Below are 6,505 nucleotides of genomic sequence, written 5' to 3'. Positions count from 1 at the left end.
CATTAGTTGAGATGAAAGTGAATTTTGTCAGCATTTTGTTAAATATTCATAGAATTTCTGGCAATATACAGAATTCAAGTAAAGAAAGTGTGTAGCACCTAAGTAAGTCAAAAGTTAATTTACAAGGGTCACTGGAGGGTCTTGAGATATAAATGGAAGAAGGCCAAGCAAAAAATAATTAGTCAGTGAAAAACATTTATTCTGTGCCCACTGGATGCAGAATACCCTAGTAGGGTTGTAGAGAGGGTGCGATTTGCCTAAAAGAAGTAAAATTTAATTTACCAATAGACTGTAAGCTCCTTATGCCAGGGAATGTGTTTACCTACTCTGCTATATATTGTACTCTCCCAAGTGTTTCATATAGTATTTTGCATACAGGAAGCACTCAATAACTACCACTGATTAAGTGGACCCTGTTGGCATTCAGAAATATCAGATGTTTGGACAGGTGACATCACATCAGTTACACTACAAATGCAACATAACACAATTAGGTCACACATAATTGCAGAAATCGTTCAGAAGTCACTCAACCCTAGAATGTTTCTCTGAAGGGGTTCCTGAACCCACCAATAGGTCCAGAGTCACTGTGTTTCCCTCCTAGGTCCCTCTGAACACAGGAGTCACTTCTGAGTTGTGAAATTTGACAACAAGAGTCAAGGGAGGTGGAGGGATGGGAGCGACTGAGAGTTGAAAATAAAGTTACTGGACATAAAGTTGCCCATTGTGACACCCATACTAGGAAGGGATTGGACTTGCAGAGATCCAGATTGTTCAATATAAAACTGGGCACCTGTCAACCCTGTTGTCTAATAGGAAATCAGAAAGAGCGGGCCAAATGATGCTCATGTGCCAGTTGACTTCTTGCTTTTTGGGGGAAGACCAGCCCTACGTTATCACTGGCCTCATCTGGCCAGGATGGTATGGGGTAAACTAGTAATGATTTGAAGGAAATACCTATGGTTTTCAATGATGCCAACCTTCACTACATCATTTTTAATGCTACAGATTTGACTACTGGTTTGTATAATGTAGTAGAATCAGCTGCTCTCCATTTCACTTTACCTCTCCATGTCATTCATCTGATTGGTCAAGGAGTTTTTGGATTTGACAGTAAACAACTGCCTCTTCCATGCTTTCCTATCCCACCAGTGAAAGAATGTAGGAAAATCTTGAAACATGTTTCTTTTGTTCTTTCAGAAAAAAAACAACTGTTGTGTTGTACAAAGAGTAGGGTCCTCAAACTAGGGATCCATAGGACATTTGACTGCAGGTACCATGCTGATTGAGCCCAGGAACCAACACAACAATCTTAAAAATGTGTGAACCTTTTCCGTCTTAATGGACTTTTAACTTGAAAGACTAATTATAGCAACAGATGGGCAACACCTTTACCTTTAACTATTGGCAAACAGCAAGTAACTTGGCAGAGCTTAAATCCAATGAAAGCTGCTCACAGTGAAAGTCACTCAGATCTGCAAGCCCTGGCTCAGAGAAACCGATGTGATTCAAATGGAAACCATCTATTCTCGGAACCTCTTCTAACTTTGATCCTCTCAGTAACACAGATCTTCACAGTCTCCTATTTTATATACCTGGCATGGTAGTGACAGAGCATAAGAAGAAATCATACAGATTCCAAATGGGTAAATGTGGACCTACAGTATAACTTTCAAGTGAAGGGATCCTCTAAAAGAGAAAAGGACAATCTCCTTCTTGTCTATTAAAATGTTGTTGGTAACTTCTTTAGCTTGTATTTACTCCTCTGGGGAGAAATTACTTTTTCCTGGATGTATCTATTAATATCTTCAGTTTACACTGTTACAAGTTCCATTCCTTGCCCTTTTCCTGTGAGTTGAAAGAGACAGAAGAAAGGAAGGAAACTCTGACATACAATACGGATTGTATATGATTGTGAGAGTCAAGGCCGGGCAAAGAAACTTACATAAGTGTTGTAAGTGTAGGTTGTCTAACAGGTGGTGTTCTGAAGTTAAATTCTCAGGGCAGACTGTAGGGTTGTGCTTGCCAATAAACAATCCCTTTGCATGGGGCAATCTGCATAGATGCTTATTTATTATTAAGGTTAGTTGTTCCCACACAGATTTGAGGCAAAACAAACATTCGCGATGAAATCAAACAGTCAAATAATGTTCTTGTCCATACAGACTAAACCAGAGGATATTATATTTTTTAAAAATACCTCTGCCCAATCAGATTCAGCCACTATCACAGAGTTCTGCTTAACTGAGAAAAACCTCTTCCCTCTGTCCTGAGCCCCTGCAAAAATGATTAATGTTTGCTTTTCTTCCATTCAGTCTCTATCCTTTCAATGTTCTCACTTGATCTTTCCTTGCCTCATTGCTTAAGCATGCAAATAGATCTGGACTCTCTGTTTTGGTTTTGAAAGTGTTCAAAGGCTAAGTGGATTTGAAGTTCACCAAATTATATTCTTCCAACCAGAGGAAAATCCTACCCAAAAATGAGAAGGTACAGAACAAAAATTGATAGTCCCACATAAGTATACTACAAATTAGGATAACTCCCAGCTAATTCCAAATTACTTGTCAATTACAAATATATTACTTTCCCAAAAAGAATTTCTGTAGCTAGGAAATCTTTCATAGTGGTCTAGCATCTGAGTTGCAAAGTGGTTCAAACAAAGCTATTTAGTTGAACTGGATTTGTTCAACATTTGAAACTGAGGAAGAAAAGTTGAACAAGTCCACCCCAAGAAAGCTCAGTTTGATGTAGAAGCTTCTTAATATTTTTCCATGTGAGAAAGAGGTCAGGAAGGTGAGGAAATCTTACTTTAAATGAAATCTCGGTTATCCACAGTTCTTCAAACAGTCATGATAGTGCTAATGAGTCAATTTACTGAGTGCTTACTGTGTGCATAGCCCTGTACTGAGCTTGTGGGAGACTACAAAATAACAGTTTTGAACACACATTCCCTGCCCACAATGAGTTTTCAGTCTAGAGAGAGAGAAAGGCATTTATATAAATAAATGAATGATGGATATGTACATAAGTACTGTAGGGCTAAAAGAGGGATGAATAAAGTGTGAAAATCCAACTGCAAGAGTGATGCAGAAGGGAGTGGGAGAACAGGAAATGAAACCATAGTTGGGGAAGGCTTCTTGGAGAAGATGATCTCGTCATCTCTAGCCACTGCACAATCTCTGCCCTCTTGTCTTGTCCTGTGCTGTCTAGTTGTCTCCGACCCATATCGACACCGTAGACACATCTGTCCCAGATCTCCCACTTCCATCTGCAATCATTCTGGTAGTGGATCCAGTGGATTCACCCCACACATCCTATCCGTTACCAAGACCTGCCAGTTTCACCTCTACAATATCGCCAAGATCCGCCCTTTCCTCTCCACCCAAACGGCTACCTTACTGTTACGGGCTCTCGTTATATCCCGGCTAGACTACTGTGTCAGCCTTCTCTCTGACCTCCCTTCCTCCTCTCTCGCCCCGCTCCAGTCTATTCTTCACTCCGCTGCCCGGCTCATCTTCCTCGAGAAATGATCTGGGCATATCACTCCCCTTCTTAAACAACTCCAGTGGTTGCCTATCAACCTCCACTCCAAACAAAAACTCCTCACTCTAGGCTTCAAGGCTCTCCATCACCTTGCCCCTTCCTACCTCTCCTCCCTTCTCTCTTTCTACCGCCCACCCCGCACGCTCTGCTCCTCTGCCGCCCACCTCCTCACCGTCCCTCGGTCTCGCCTATTCCGCCGTCGACCCCTGGGTCACGTCCTCCCGCGGTCCTGGAATGCCCTCCCTCCTCACCTCCGCCAAACTGATTCTCGTTCCCTCTTCAAAACCCTACTTAAAACTCACCTCCTCCAAGAGGCGTTCCCAGACTGAGCTCCTCTTCTCCCTCTACTCCCTCTGCCATCCCCCCTTTACCTCTCTGCAGCTAAACCCTCATTTTCCCCTTTTCCCTCTGCTCCTCCACCTCTCCCTTCCCATCCCCACAGCACTGTACTCGCCCGCTCAACTGTATATATTTTCGTTACCCTATTTATTTTGTTAATGAATTGTACATCGCCTTGATTCTATTTAGTTGCCATTGTTTTTACGAGATGTTCTTCCCCTTGACTCTATTTATTGCCATTGTTCTTGTCTGTCCGTCTCCTCCGATCAGACTGTAAGCCTGTCAAACAGCAGGGACTGTCTCTATCTGTTGCCGACTTGTTCATCCCAAGTGCTTAGTAAAGTGCTCTGCACATAGTAAGCGCTCAATAAATACTATTGAATGAATGAATCCATAGAATTTTCTTGGTAAAAATATGGAAGGGGCTTACCATTACCTCCTTCTGCACAGTAAACCTAAATATCCACCCTCAAGTCTCTCCCATGCCACTGCTGCCCAGCACAAGGGAGTTTTGAATTGTAGCAAATTGCCTTCCACTTACTAGCCACTGCCCAAGCTAGGAATGGAATGGGTATGCCTCTGCTTGACTCTCCCTCCTCTAGTCAAGACTGGTGGAGTACTGAAAACTCTCCAGGTATGACCCTGAATGGGGTCTCTACCCTCACCAACTCTGAAATCCCTCTATCTGTTCACAAACCTCTCATCTGCCTTCTCTCCCACACATCTCCTCCTCATAAATCTGTACTGTTCCTCCACAGAGGATCTCTGATCTCTTGATCCCATCCAATTTTCTCAAGTCATCATGCCCCATTTGGCCTCGATACCCAAACTACTTTCCCTTAATGACCAGATTGACTGTCCCAACCCCAGCCTCTCTACTGAACTCAACTAACTTGCTCCCCTATTCGTTCATTGCTCTTGTACCACTACCCACAGCCCTGGATCACCTCTATAGTCCACCTCCTTCACTCCTGTTCATCAGCCACAGAGCTTTCCTTTTGGAAATCTCGATATCAGTTGATTTTTTCCAATTCAAGTTTATTCTTGTACACTTTAACTCTGTCCTCTCCTCTGCCTGGCATACCTATTTCTTCACCCTTATTGGCACCCATGCCCATCGCCCTCAGCAGTTGTTCCAGACATTAACTCCCTACTCTGGTCCCCTGTCCCCTTGCCTCCCCCATTCCTTGCCCCAAATGACCTGGCCACTTACTTCATCAACAAATTGACACTATCAGGCATGATTTCCCCAAATCCTCCCCTGTCCCTCTCCAGTCCTTCCCCTCTCCTGCACCTTATTCAACTCCCCCATCTTTCCCAGCACTATCTCCAGAGACAATCTCCCACCTTCTCTCAAAATCCACCCCCTCTACCTATGCATCTGATCCCATTCCTTCGAACTTCATCAAAACACTTCCCCCCTCTCTTCTTACCTCCCTAATTGCCATCTGCAACTGTTCATTCTCAATGGCTTTTTCCCCACTGCTTTTGAACATGCCCATATCTCCCTTATCCTACAAAAAAAAAATCTTGTCCCCAAGGCTCTCTCCAGTTATTGTCCCATCTCCCTCCTACCATTTCTCTTCAAAATCCTTGAGCAAGCAGTCTACACCTGCTATCTCAAATTTCTCTCCTCCAATTCTCTCCTTGACCCCTTCCAATCTGGCTTCCAAACTTCTTAACTTCACAGAAACTACTCTCTCAAAGGTCACTAATGATCTCCTCCTCGCCAAATCCAACTACTCCATCCTAATCCTCCTCGACCTCTCAGCTATCTTTGACAAAGCTGACCACTCCCTTCTCCTGGAAACATTATCCAACCTCACTTCACTGACACTGTCCTCTCCTGATTCTCCTCCTATCTCTCTGGCTGCTCATTCTCAGTCTCTTTCACGGATTCCTCTTCTGCTGCCCATTCCCTAACTGTGGGTGTCCCTCAAGTTCTAGGTTCCCTTCTTTTCTCCCTCTACACTTGGAAAATTCATTTGCTCACATGGGCTTCAACTATCACCTCTATGTTGATGACACCTTCTCTCCGTCTCTGCAGTCTCACATTTTCTCCTGCCTGCAAGACATTTCTATTTGGATGTCCTCCCATCACCTCAAACTTAGTATGGCTAAAAATGAACTTATCTTCCCACCCAAACCTTGCCCTATGATCACTATCCCATCACTGTTGATGGCACCAGCATCCTTTCTGTCTCACAAGTCTGTAACCTTGATATTATCCTTGAGTCCTCTCTCTCATTCCACCCACATATTGAAGCCATCACTAAATCCCATCAGTTCTACCTTCACAACATCACCAAAATCCTCCCCTTCCTCTGTGTCCAAACTGCTGCCACATTAATGCAAGCACTTATCCCATCCCACCTTGATTATTGATTGTATCAACTTACTCGCTTATCTCCCTGCCTTCTGTCTCTCCCCACTCCAGTCCATACCCCATTCTGCTGCCCAAATCCTTTCCCTTCAAAAATGTTCAGGCTATGTTTCCCTACTCCACAAGAAGCTCCAGTGGTTGTCTATCCACATCTGCATCAAACAAAAACTCCTCGCCAATGGCTTATAAGCACTTAATCACCTTGCCCCCTCCTACCTCAACTTGCTATTCTCCTACTTC

The 6,505-nt window shown here is 43.6% G+C and overlaps 1 non-coding gene across 1 annotated transcript; it reads right to left on the bottom strand.

Annotated features, from left to right (window-relative positions):
• Positions 1-4,396: 4,396 nt before the first annotated feature.
• LOC114815682 lies at positions 4,397-4,534 on the bottom strand. The gene has a single exon (XR_003763485.1). It is a non-coding gene; the product is annotated as a small nucleolar RNA SNORA7 (small nucleolar RNA).
• Between the last annotated feature and the right edge of the window lie 1,971 nt (positions 4,535-6,505).

The sequence above is a fragment of the Ornithorhynchus anatinus genome, chromosome 1 (assembly GCF_004115215.2).
Source record: "Ornithorhynchus anatinus isolate Pmale09 chromosome 1, mOrnAna1.pri.v4, whole genome shotgun sequence".
NCBI classification, from domain to species: domain Eukaryota; kingdom Metazoa; phylum Chordata; class Mammalia; order Monotremata; family Ornithorhynchidae; genus Ornithorhynchus; species Ornithorhynchus anatinus.
The sequence above is the reverse complement of the archived record's forward strand: the minus strand, read 5'-3'. Positions and strand labels throughout refer to the sequence as shown.